Here is a 13,950-nt window from a genome sequence, read left to right on the forward strand (position 1 = left end):
TCAAAATGAGAATTCCATTTTAAGTAAGTAAAGCACTTAACTACAGGTTCATTAAGGGAGTAACTAGTTTTTATGTAAGAATTCAAAATATAGTGTTGAACAGATTTACTATTTAAAACTGAATTAAGTTCTTTTTTATGTGTAGAATATACATCAGTATTTTTAAGTGACTACTATAATTTTGGGAAGGTAAATGGGAGCTGGACTTAACTGGGTTCATTTGTGTTAATTGAATATTTTGGAAACAGGACCAAAATGAAAATTGCCTTAAAGTTGAGTGCATTTAAGCTACGTTGAAAAATGTGCTCTACTAAAAGTTCTAGTAGTTCCAATCCTAGATTGAAGTGAGACAGAAAATATTCCTTGTCTGGTATATAGGCTCTTTAAGATTATAAAGGACCTAATGTGTATTTTTGAGAGAGGGGCACAGGTTTTACAGTCAAGACCAGACAGCTAAAAGCTCTTAAGGGGAGATGCAGACTTTCTGCTTGTCTTAGGAAATGGACCTTAAACTTCTTCCCATATTGGCAGATGTTAGAAGAAAGTCACACCTTTTGGGAACTAAAAAAAACTGTCTTGAATTTTCCCCTTTTCTACTTATGTCCCCTTAAATATTGTAGGGGGGGGGCTGTAATTAGTTTATTATTTTCTAGTCAAGGAAAAACATAAATCTCTAAGAAGCAATTATTTTTCATAACATCAGATTGAGTAACCCACCTTGCTGTTCAGCCCACATCCTTCTGGAAATAAAAGGTAAGAAACCTATTTTCTGATTCCTGATTGTTTGGGATCTGAGTTTTATTTTAAAAATGAAGTTTAATGATTCTTTTTAAAATACTGTTTGGAATATGAACAGATTTTCCTTATTTAGAATGTTTTTCCCCCTAAGTTTTATAGTTTAATAATTTGGAGTGCACATATATCCACTCTTGTAGTGCTTTAAGTTTCAGAATGGCTTCTAGAATTTCAACTTTCTCAGTTTTGTCCTTGAAACATACCTGGCTCATTAGGGTTGTTTTTGCTTCCCCCCCCCCCCACAAGTTTGTGAAGATAAATTTCGTATGTGTGCCATTTTGCTTGCTTTGTACATGAAGATGTAATGAAATTGCAAATGAATTACGTTTTGTCTGTATCATAAATAGTATTAAAACTATTAGACTAAAGCTCTGTTACAACTATCCTTTGGTTTAACTTACTACTATCACGATATGAAGAGCACAAAAGGCAGAGAACAAGTTCGCGATCTCTTATCCAAAAACTCCCCAAAACAAAAGATTTTTTGTTGTGCAAATTGAATATAAAACATGACCAAAATGCCTTTGCTTTGCACTTACTGTAATTAAACCGTTTTCTTGCAGAAATACTGATGTGTTTGATTACACGTCAGTTGCCACAGGCTTTGCTGAGGATGTTATGTGATAAAGGGTCTATATACAATACCTTTATAAAGTACTGAAAGCTCTGGATTTCAGGTGTGTCTGCCCCAAAGCGTTTGGATAAGGGACTGTAGAACTGTAATAGGATACACAGAGCTAAAGCTTCTGTGTGATTTTGGGCATGTGAGTGAAAACAAACCTGTTACTGTGGATCCTGTATTAATTGAGCTGTAAATTCCCCACCTTTTTAGTCTGAAGCAGCCACCAGGAAAGGTATGACCCACATTTCTTTATATTCTGTTGCTACAGTGGGCTCAAAAATTGATTGCAGTCCACTGAAGGAAATATTCTGCCATCCTATTGTATACAGTGGAATACTCTTGGGGTAATTTTTTTCAGTACTTCTCTTTTTTACAGGAACTTTGACCAATCTGATCCTATAGGGAAAGCTGGGATTGGCTATTGTGATTGTCTATTGAATAAATAGTAATCCAGTCCAAAAATTTGCTTTACATATAGATTCAAGAAGGTACAGAATACTCGAAACCAGCTTATTCCTGTGATTGGGAACTTTGGAGGTGCTTCCTGCTACCTTTGAAAGCTGTACCTGATAACCTTGTAATTTTGGAGGGATTTTTTTTTCTATTACAAAAAAAATTGGTGCTTCTGTAGCCTTTGTCATATGGAAGTTAATTTAGGCAGAAATGACCTAATAATAAACAAGGTTTTAATAGATGCCTGGCTGGATTATGGGATGGAAAAATGCATGCCTCTGTATAAGGAGGTTGCCATTTAGGTAGGTATGCAAAACACAGATGAAACAACGCTTAGTTCAGTAGATCGTGGTTGTTTCATCTTCATTTCTTAAAAAATACAAAGGATTAACATTCAGCCACCAGGTTAAAGTGTCTTAACTCTTTTCACAACTTAGAAGTATCATTTATCAACTATATTGATGCTATACTCATCCTCATCAAATATACTTTGAACAAAACATTAATTTGTAGAGATGCCAAATGTCTTAATGAGACTTTTTAATGTTCCACTCCCCGTATTTGGGTAAATGCTAAGGGAAATCACTTAGCCACTAGAGGGAGCCATGATACAAAATCAACCAGGAGATACCATACAGTTCATCCTTACAGCAAGGTGGAAACTATCTTAATCCTCTATATCAGCTCCGAAGTTAGCTTTTTTGGTCTAAGTTTTTTTTCCTGTAACTTTACCTCTGCCTCCCCATCTGTTGAGCAGAATTCTTTCCCTTTTCAGCTTCTAGATCATTTAGGTTTTGATTAATACTTCATGAGTACTGACCTGTAAATCAGAAAAATACATCTAGGTTCTGGGACTTAGGAGAAAATGCTGAAGATGTGAATCTGCTTGTTTTCCTGCCTACCTTGTACATGTTCAGGTATAGAATAGTAAGGCCAAAGTGTAAGAATTGGGTAAGAAGTAGCATAAAATTGCATAAAAATTAGCATAAAATTGGTCTCATAAAAAAGTGAATATGCTTTCAGAAACCTTTGTTGTATGTTTTTATGGTATTAAAGTTTCTAGAGTGGTATCAATATTGTTCTCAGCATCACTAAGAGACTTAATGAATATTAGTGTACTTAAAACCTTGCTTATTATTCATCAGGTTGGCTGTTTTATATTTTTCTATTCTGCATGCCTTGTTTCAGTAGGCACAGAGGATCATGTGATCAAAAAGTCAGCGTAGACCTCTCTTGACATGATTATTTAATGCCATTTTATTTAAAGAAAGTTGAAAATTACTAGGAACCTAACTTTGACATTTGTCATTCCTGTCACCCCCTCCAATTTTACAATGTTAAAATGTAAAGGACACAAACTTACTTCCTGTTTAAATTGTTGGTAAGAACACTATTAAAGTTTTTTAGGCTCATTTGATCCAGTTTAGTCAACGCAGGTATGGAGGCACTTACTCAATGTTAGAAACTTTGCTTTGAAGAAATAAGACATTAAAAGAGGACAAATAAAGAGAGAAAAATCAAGTTAACACAATAGATACTACCTTGCCTGCTAAACAGACATTTTATGTAGCAAGTGAGGCAACAGAAGGTAGTTGCTGACTAGCAGCCTTGCTGCAAGTTAAATTGAGAGTACTTTGAAGAGACTCTAAATCCAAAATTATTCAAATGAAAATCTAGAATTCTCTGTAAAAGAAAAATATTAAACATGGAGATTGTTAAAATGCCAGAAGGCATGGAATTGTGCCCTGAGGTGCCGAGTATTAGCAGAGGCTTTGTAAATTTGGGGTAAGTTTTCAGGTTGTAGTGATTATTAAGGTTTAATACTTAGGAATAGACTGTTGCATCAGTTAAACAAAAGACAACCTACAGCCTCTGAATAGGACTTGGAAGTCCTGGGCTGAAATGTGTTCTTAAAGGCGGCATACCTGGAAATTTTAGTTACATCATCTGTATGGTCAATGAATGTCAAACTGATACTTAGAAATCCAGTAATATCCTCACTCCAAGTCCAGCTCCCACCATCCACTGTTGCTGGATTGATCTTTCAAAAAATGAAAAATTTATCAGGTCACTTCCGACTAAAACTATTTGAAACCTCATTTCCTGGAGGATATGCTCCTTAGGCAGATGAGGCCCGTGGTAACCTAGCCCCTGGCCTACCTTTTAGTCTAATCTCTGGTTTTCCCTCTGATGTGCTCCATAACCCAGGACTTGGCATTCTCCAGCATTTCTTGTGTTTGGTCCTATTGTTTCTTCCTCCTGCACTGCCATCTCTTCAGTTGGAGAAATGTAATATACCCTGAATAACAGTATCTCAAGAAGCACTCCCTTGTGTATTGACAGACTTTGTGTAGTTTACTCTGCGTCTAGTTTAGCATATGTCACCTGTCTTGCTTGCTCTATGCATCCACCTTGTCTTACTTGATTAATGAATTTTTATTTTCTAAGGAACCAAGACAGTGTCTGGCACATGATAGGCACTAAATAAAGAGTTGAATAGCACTATTGACTCCCATAGAATATTGTTTACAGTATCTTAAAGCTTATGCCATTCTGCCTTTATCAGTGAGTTGTTTTGGTTTGGGGGGGTGGTAATTAGGTAAATTTATTTATTTATGTATTTTTTTAAATGGAGGTACTAGGGATTGGACCCAGGACCTCCTGCATGCTAGGCATGCGCTCTACCGCTGCACTATAGCCTCCCCTGGTGAGCTGTTAATGTATCTATCCTTTTTAACAGGTCATAACCTCTCCTTTCTTCCCGGGTACATAGCACTATACGATGCAGAGTAGACAGACACTCAAAAGATACTCAATTCAATTGCCTTGGAAGAGAAACCTAGAAACTTGAGTTATTTTTTTCGCTTTCTGAGGATCTTGAATAAATAACCAGTAAATAGAGTCAAACTTCTTCTATTTCTAAGTTGGAAATCTTTATTCAATTGATACTTATTGTGTAGAAGAAACTAACATTAAAATATTTTCCATCCTTTTATCTCCTGGAATATTTCTAGCAATTTTTGGAGACTTTTTTTTAAAAAACTTGAATTACAAATTGAACCAAGTGACATCCACATCCACAGTATAAGACCAGGAGAATAAAATGTTGGTAAGCAGTAGAGCAAGCACACTATAGCAAAGAAAACGAAAAACGACTCCTTTGTCCTCTAAAACTAGGTAATGAACGTGCAGCAAGGTGGTAGTCAAGCTCTGTGACTTAATGTAGCCAGTTCTTAGCTACAGTGCCATTGTGTCTATGACTTGAACTAGTTGAGAGATTTGTTTACTTGCCAGATAGTTCTTCAAATTGCTGTTTTGTCTCCCATCCCCATTTGCTGTACCATCATCCTTGTCTGTGCCCCACAAATTCATTACTAAAGCGTTAGCTGGTTTTGCTGACTTGTCTCCATCCTGGCCATCAAGTTGGATCATCCTAAAACATGTCACTCCCTAATATGGAACAACGGGTTATAGTTACAGTTTATCACTTTTCAATTACATCTTCCCCTGCTCTGGTTGATCTGGTAATATTTCACCAACCATGCTTGGTTTTTGTTCTGTATCTGTTTTATGTTTTCAGACTTTTTTTCCCTCCTAGAAGTAGTCACCCTGCAGCTTCAAATCTTTATCATCCTCAAATTAAACTTAATTTCTGAAACTGAAAACCAAGCCTCTAAATCTGTGGTACATTTAGTTTCCTCACAATTTACCTTATTACTCTTGAAAGTTTTGTGTTAATTTTTTCTGCCCAGTGGAATTTTTGTAATATTTGCATTTCCCAATGAGCCAAATGTATACTTGCCAGGTAGGGGTCTTCAAAATGCTGTTAGTATTTGTCTCCCATTCTCTATTTGAAACAGTTAATAACTGTTGATTGACTAGTACTCCTTAAAAGCAAAATATTATAAAAGCCTGTTTTATCTCTGGGTGGATTATTGGGAGAAAGTAATTACAACTAACATTGCATCAAATAATTCCTCAGATGTGAACCTAGGAAGTGTAAATTACAGTTGACCCTTAAACAACGCCAGAGTTAGGGGCACTGACCCTCCAAACAGTGGAGGAAAGTTCCAAATAACTACAGTCAGCCCTCTAGCTCTAGTTACGCATCTGCAAATTTAACCAACCATGGGTTGTGTAGTACTGTAATATGTATTTACTGGGGGGGTGGGCGGATAAGTGGACCTGTGCAGTTCAAGCCTGTGTTGTTCAAAGTTCAACTGTAATTTAAATGCTAGCCTAAGCCAAGCATAACTTGAAAAATACATGTTGGCACCCAAAATCGCTCTTGCAAAGTTGAAGTTTTGCAAGATGCGCATACTTTTCAGGACAGATCGTCAAGAATTGATGCCATTGTCTCCTTAAAGAGTAGAGCAGTTCTCCCTTGCTTCCTTCTGGTTGTCCTTTTCCCATCATTCTTAAGAATTATTCTTACAGAAGGAGCCTTAAGTCACCCCCGAAGTTAGTGATCCTGCCTCGAGAATTTCTCAGGTTTCTCATTGAGATTGAGTCATTTTGGTTCTTTGTTATTATTAGTTATCTGTAAAGGGATTCATAAATAGAGTGAAGAAACTGGGTAGTATATTATTTCCTTGATTTGGGAGAGTCTTAACACTACTCAAGGACCCTGGCTCTGATCTTTAGACTGATAGGTCAGTTAACAAACAGTTCTCAAAGCCAGGAGACTTAGCAAGGAAACATTTAGCAAACACACGCACAAATCTTACAGGCATCCGCTTTCTTTTTGCCATTAAGAATTCTTCCACCCCTCCATGATCAGCTAAAGACTAAAGCATTCTTGGACTAATTGCGTTGTATTTCTGCTTTGCCTTTCTTCACCATATTTAGTGTCATGTAATGCCCACACCTGCATGCTGCCCTTAGCTGCTGTCTAGTTGTTTCATGTATTTATTTTATTTCCCCCAGCTACATGGTTAACTCTTTGAGAGTAAAGACTGTGTTAATAACTTTTATACACTTCTTTCAAGATGCCCTGTGTGTAGTATACATGTTTATGGATAAATAAGTATGTTCATTAAATTCTAGGCAGGTGGACTACATAGCTTAGATATGAAATGTAGTGTGGTCTTCAAAATAGTGACTGTAAGGGTTCATGCCCTTCCGACCTTTTCTTAATGGAAAATTTTGAGGGGAAAAAAATGCAAGACAGTAAGTACCTTATCGTTCTTAATGGAAAGAGTAGCTCTTTTATGAAGTGCTTTGACTGCTTTTAATACTCAAATGGTATTAGCCTCATACTGCAGTTTGAGGAATGAGCTTAGAGATGTTAAAGTGACAGGCCCAGAACTTGAATCCACATCTTCTAGTGACAAATTCCTTTTTATTTCACTATTATATTGCTGTTTTTAAGCAGCTTTCTTTTTCATGGTGGGGACGTTGCTACGGGGAAGAGAAGTCTTTGACCCAAGTGATCATCACCTGTAATATCCACCTGATGCCACCAGGGTGTCCCATGGTACTGTCTTTGATTCATGTTCTTATCTGGGTTGCTGAGGGCTGTTTGAAAGCTGGTGTTAATCTAGTTACAGTGGCCATGGCCCAGAGCCCAGTAGCAAGAAAGTGGTGTGCCTAGCTCCCTGGTCTTCCAGTATGCCGTGCACGGCCAGCATCAGAGAGGCCCTTGCCCTCTTTGGACCCTTGCTGGTCAGGCTGGCCCCACGGGACAGCAGGTCAGACAGCAGCCTGGGCTTGGCTAGCCACTCTTTCTAGGCAGCAGCCTCATGAAGAACAGTAGCAAAAAAGAATCCTGTGAATGAGTAAATGTTTACAAACATCAGCATTTGTTTTGTTAGCAAATTAGTGTTAGCAAAATAGATCTGAAATTCAAAACCGGATTGAACTGCTTTACCACTGTAGGTAGATAAGTTTTAAAAGCCAATGCATGGTGACATGGCACTTTCTAATTTGGAATAATAGTCTGCATTACACTCAGCCCTGAGCATACAACCTCTTAGGCATCAGTTTTGATATTCAGCAACCCTGGATGACAATCTTTATCACTTATGTGAGAATCAAGGAGATAAAAGTCTCACATAGTATCAGAGCAAGTAGCCCCTTTAAAATTTTATTTTCTTTCTAGTGCTCTTTAAGCACTTTGTGTAAGTGTCTAACTGTTCTATAATTATTTCTTTTTAAGTTCTGATTTCTCTACTGGAGGAGATTCTTAAAGGTATCCCAGTAGCTAGTATAGTTCCTGGCATTTAATAGATGCTTGGTAAGTATTTGTTTACTGTAATAGGATAATAGTTATGGCATAGTTCTACACATGAGCCATTTTTCCAAGGAGAGAGTCCACATTAAGCTTTGTTTTTAAGCTGATTAGAATTCATTATGAACTGGAAAGTTAGTCCCTGGGGTGTCCTGGCTGGCCTTTCAAAATCTTGACTATGTCATTCTAGGTTGGAATTAGCACTGCCTGAATTTGGGGCTGTATCTGAACTGATTCTCTTTAGATACCATCCATGCAGTATCTCTAGGACTGGGTGTTTACCAAGGTTCTTAGAGCAACCCGAAGAGACTAAATGAAGCTTTCCTGATTGGAGGTATTGGACTTGTGGTGCCCTTTTCCCTCTCCCCTCCCTGTTTTCCCAGGTAAGTTTCCATTCCAAAATTCCTGTGGTTTTAAAGGCGATCACTCTGGAATAAATCTCAAATCTGCCTCTAGTGGTCAAGATTCCCTTTTAGTTTTCTCAGCTCTTCTCTGGTGAGAGGGCTAATTGTGGATTGTAGTACCAGCTTGGATCCTTCCATATGCTTTGCTTAAGTCATCAGAGTAACTCATCTTTAGCTAAATAAACTTGTGTATAGAACATATATATGGGGGCTTCCTGAGGCTTCATGAGTTTTGCTATGTATGCTACGTAGATGACTGGACAAACTACTTTAGGAATAAAAGTTATCAATTCTGATGCAGATGAAAATATCTTGTCCCTGAGAAGCATAACTAAGGCATTTTTTTTATCCCAAATAATCTAGTTTTAATGAATTGGTCTGAAGATATTCTTCCATATGAGAAGAATAAATATATTACGCCTTTTCCACCTAAAGTGTAAATCACTAAAAGGCAGAAATAATTGATCTCGACCTCCAGGATTCTTGTTTCTGGGATTGCCTTATACCTGATGCTCAGGGAGCATTTTCAGTGGCTTGGACTGAGTACTTACCGTCTGATCTCTGAGCATTCACTGCTGAATTAAAAGGGAGAGAAAGTGAAGAGAGAGGGTGGAGGGTGAGGAAGCTGAAAAAATGAGAGGAAACAGCTGGGAACTGGGGAAAGGAGAGGTACTTATGTAAAGTCAGTAAAACAGAAAGCTAGCAGAGGACAGGGTCAGGCCTGAGGGTAGAGGGCTAATTCTGTCAACCAGTTGAGTAGATCCTTGTGTGCTTTGTTACAGAGACTAAAGTTACTTCAAAGGAAAAATCTAGATTTTCTGAATCTGACCTGTCCTTCTTGTGTACTGTAGTAAATTGTTCAAGTCAAAATCTATCCAGCCCTCTAGAATTCTGGTCCTCTTCAGGTCTAGCAAAGAGCTTGCTGCCACTGCTCAGGCAGCCAAGGGTGAAATTCTTCAAGTAGTATTTGTGGATTGCACGTAAGCTTGATGTTTTATTACACAGCTTAAGGAGTAAATGCTGAGTACCACTGTTGTTCCTTTGTAGAGGTTTAACAACCAGCTTGCCAGGCTCCCTGCACCTGCTTATATGCCTGGACCAGATGACTGACTGTAGAACTTAGGCAGCTTCTAGTTCAGAGACTTCTCTGGGGGCTAAGAAACATCCTTAGAGAAGCGAATCCCTCTCCTGGAACATTAGCCTGATCTTATGCTGGCCTTGTGTTGCCATCTCTTGGCATTGCTGTCTAGAATGGAGCAGCCTTCCTAAAGCTTAATCTAACTGGTCTTGTGATGTCACATCAGTGTCTTAGGTCACCACTGCTCACTTCCCTCACCCAGGGGACATAGTGCATAGGTTCCTCAACACCTGTTTCATTATTCTGTTTTCTTCACCACCAGGAATGGAGGGATCCTCAGTTGAAGATCAAATTGACCCAGTGAGGCTCTTTTTTTTTTTTTTTTTTTTTTTTTATCTAGGCCAATGAAAGGGAGAGGAAGGAGTACCAACTCAGAAAGAGGGAGCCATAAAATCTGCAGGTATTAATATGCTAACTCTTTGGAGACTTCTGAGAAACAGAATCCTATTTGAACTCTGAACTATCCTGAAGTCTGTTATGAAGAAGAAATTGAAGAGATGTTTCTGTTGGAGTTTGGGTAAAAAGTATTCACTTGATATATCTATGTTTTTGCTCTGCCCCTACTCTTCACCAGAACATTTGGACAGGCATTAACAAGTACTGATTTTTTTTTTTTTTTTGCAAATGAGTATCATTTTTATAGTAATGCAGATAAGTAGCTAGCACAATGTTGTTTAGTGCTGTTACATCCCTCTTAACCAGTGGAATGTATTTGGGGTAGAGGCTATAGCTACTGAAAAGAACTTTTCCTTTGTACCAGAATAACTTTATGTAAGGATTTAATTTATGTTTTTGATTGTTAGCATGATGTTGTCACTGAACCAGTCTTTGTGGTTTGGTTCAGACTCACCGAGTTTGCATGACCTGTTAAGTATCAACTTTTTTTTCAAGCTCAGCCATTACCCTGGGCTTGGGGCATCTGAGGGCAGGGAGGAACAGGTGTCCAAAGGAGAAGTGTTAGTGCCTGAGAGTATGTTTTCCAGTTGGATTGAATTTCTTACTTGGTGTATTTTTGACCTGTCTTAGTGTCTTTCCTTCTTGTGTCCTGTGCTATTTTGCTTGCTATGTTTTGGATGTTCTCTGTCAGCCAGTTAGGAGTTGTAAAACGGAAGGTATTTCTACTCAAATGTTTTGTGGGTAGGTTAAGCATTGCTTCCTGGCAGCTTCTTTCAAGAAGAGTTAAGGTGATAAATGTGGTTCCATGGCTTTGGACTTAGTTTTGGCATCTTGGTTATGTGGCCCTTCTTAGAAACAATAGAGTGTTTAAGGACCCTCAACTACTGGTTGAACTAAATGTCTGCTAAGAAAATGGGTGGATTTGTTCCCTGTCCCTTTGTATTGTGTGGCTATGTTCCAGCTGTCAAGGAACTTAAATAAGTATTCAGGAAAAAAAACTTCTTCGCTGTTGTTCCCCTTCCTCACCTTACCAGTTAAAACAGAAATAACTAGTGATGACAGTTTAGGTGGTAGAACTGAAACACAAACCCAACTTCTGACCACATGGGCCACAGGCAATTGGCTTAAGCCCTTGGTGTGGTTATGGAGCTGGGGGTGGGGGGTGTTTGGGCGAGGTGATTACTTCTGCTTTCCTCGGAGAAAGGCTTGGTTGTTTTTGTTTCTTTGAGGGGGGGAGCGGGTGGAGGGGGGTTGTTCCCTTTGATCTGGCAGAGTGTGCTTCCTTTCTCCTTGATTGCATTGAGGCTGGTAATAAAGGATAACATCTCTCTCTGGCCAATGTTTTTGGTATTTCTAAATATTGCAGTCTTGGCTTTTACAAGATCTGTTAATTGTCAGTTCCAGCTTTTTTTCCATGAGGAGTTAGTCCATTAACTGCCAATCTGAAGCTTCTAACTAGATATTCTCTTTGGAACGTTTTGGATTTGATTTGGTTTGTGGAGCAGCCTTACTTGGGAAAGGTAATTGACAATAGCAGATATGGTTTCTAGTCCTAGGATTCTGAATCTAATCTTAATCCTTAATGTACTCACAGGACTTTAAAATCTTTTCCAAAATGGGAAGGAAATAGCCTGTTGCTTTCTAATGTTTGCAAAAAGTTGCCTTTGGAAAAGCTGATCTTAATAGGGATCTTCCTTTGTCATGTGTCATTAGCCTTTTGGCTATTTACCTTAGAGCTCTTTGAAGGAAAGAAGGATGAGGCATGGGGAAAACCTGTTACTTTGAGAGAAAGTAAGAGGAACTGGCTCAGAGCTGTTAAAATACAGAGTTCTCAGCCCCAAAGTTAATCTAGAACCACTCAATAGCACCAATAAAAAAATTTACTTAGCACCTGTTATATTCCAGGAAATGTTCTAAGCATTTTAAATGCGTTTCTCATTTAATCCACAAGTCACCCTGTGAGATAGGTTTTTATTTCGTCCTCATTTAAGCTGAGGCCCTGAAAGCTTGTGACAGGTTTTACACACTGGGGCAGGGGAGGTGGGAGAGAGGAAACTGAACAGGGTAGGGAGGGAATCTGAATTTTATTTAGGTGGTACATAGGCACATGCAATTTTTTGCTTAGACACCAGACATTGCAGTTATTCATCATATCTGGAGGTAACACCATTGGTTGACTCACTGAAAGTTGTTTACAGTAATCAAGATGAATTTACTGTCTTTAGACATTGCTAGGGTTTTAACTGGATCCCAATATGGTCTGTGGAAGCAGGCTTGAGGAGAGTTCATTTTGTCTGTGGCTACGATTTTGTCTGTCCTAAGGGTAGAAATGTCCCTTCTAGGGATGGAGTCTTTGATCTTCCTAGTTTCATTATATTCCTCAAAACAGTTGGACCTGATTGTTTTTGAGTACTTGTTGCAAACTTGGGTATTTTCTCTGGGAAGTATCCTAAGGTTTAAAATACCATCTGCATTTAAAAGGTTAATTTTTCTTTTTAAGTGGGGTTTTGGGGAGCAATGAGGAATTCTGGTTTCATCTCATGGATAGAGATAGAATTAGCCATTTTCTTCAAGAAAAGTGATACTTCTGAATCCCAGCTCTTCATTAATGAGAACTGGATGAACTGTTTTCACTTGACCCCTGCTTTGTTAGTGAGGGAAACCCCTCTCTAGAGGCATTGTGAGAGAGGTTGCTAAAGAAGGAGTTCTAGATCCTGGGATAAGGAGTTTGAGTCCAGCAATATTGTCATTAGAATAACGATCTTCATTAAGTACTAGTTTTCATAATCTCAGAGATTCATTTTTACCACAGTTTGAAAGGCAGCGGAGTAGGAGAGGCTATACAGGGGAGGAGAAAAACTGAGAAGAGGCATTACAGAGACCTTGAAGTGAACATGTTAAGACAGGAAAGAGCGGAGACTTGCATTCACTGAATGAAAACAAAAGACTATGCAGTGTTCAGGGTCAATGCAAAAAGGTTTTAATTTACCTAATCGTTGTTCTCTCCTTATATGTATATATAAACGCAGGCTTCCTGAACCATTTTATTTCTCTTTCCAAAAGAGACTAATGGACATTTATAGGAGACATAGGGGCCACTGTAGCAGTTTAGCTGAGCATTGTAATCAGAAACTATTCATCATTTTTTGTCCTCTCCTGTCTTAGGCTGACTGGTTCCCTGATGTGTTACCTGCTTCTGCCACTGATCCAAACTCCAGAACTTCTCAGTCATCCCCAAGGCCTCCAGGCATATCCAATAGGGAATCAACTCTCAAAGGAACCAGACCAACGTTTTCCAGCCCCTTTATTCTGCTGACTGAGGGAAGGAAAGAGTGGGAAGGGGATATACACGCGTGGTGGATGGAAGGGAAACACAGACTGTCAGATTACTATACCTATTCAGCTGCTTTTACGAACAGAACTTTGCAACCGTACTTTTGTTGTATATGTATGGGGGAAGTTGGAGATAGTAACGTTGATTAGAATGTGACTTGAGAGGAATAAATGGAGGGGATGAGATAAGAGAGAGTCGGTTGTGAAAGATGTTGAAGTCTTGAAATAATGTGACCATCTGAGGAATTTTTTTAAACCAGAGTTGATAAAAATATCACTGATAGAGCCTGCCCCCTCACTTCCCACCACAGACTACTTGGATTGGAGGCACTTTTTAAATAATAGCTTGTCTCTGATATTCCCAGTAACTACCCGTATGTGAGAAAAGATAGAAAATGTTCAGGTCATCCTCATACAAAGTTCCAGTAGCAGTGACGCCTACACGGAAGACTTGGAACTGCAAACAGAGGCTGGGGTCACCACAGTGACATCTGACGCTGTCCAACCAGAAGTTCGAGTTTTGTTTTGGGGGGTGAGGAAGCGGACTGTACTAAACTACTAAATAATTTCTTGTCTATAC

The 13,950-nt window shown here is 38.7% G+C and overlaps 1 long non-coding RNA gene across 2 annotated transcripts; it reads left to right on the top strand.

Annotated features, from left to right (window-relative positions):
• The first annotated feature begins 65 nt into the window (after positions 1 to 65).
• Positions 66 to 13,949, top strand: LOC116669273. 2 transcript variants are annotated; one of them, XR_004326617.1, is made up of 3 exons: positions 66 to 8,482; positions 9,982 to 10,158; positions 13,203 to 13,949. It is a non-coding gene; the product is annotated as an uncharacterized LOC116669273 (long non-coding RNA). The 2 variants fall into 2 exon arrangements; XR_004326616.1 differs by having other exon boundaries at positions 66 to 10,158.
• The last annotated feature ends 1 nt before the right edge of the window (position 13,950 follows it).

This window comes from Camelus ferus, chromosome 16 (assembly GCF_009834535.1).
Source record: "Camelus ferus isolate YT-003-E chromosome 16, BCGSAC_Cfer_1.0, whole genome shotgun sequence".
Classification (NCBI taxonomy): Eukaryota; Metazoa; Chordata; class Mammalia; order Artiodactyla; family Camelidae; genus Camelus; species Camelus ferus.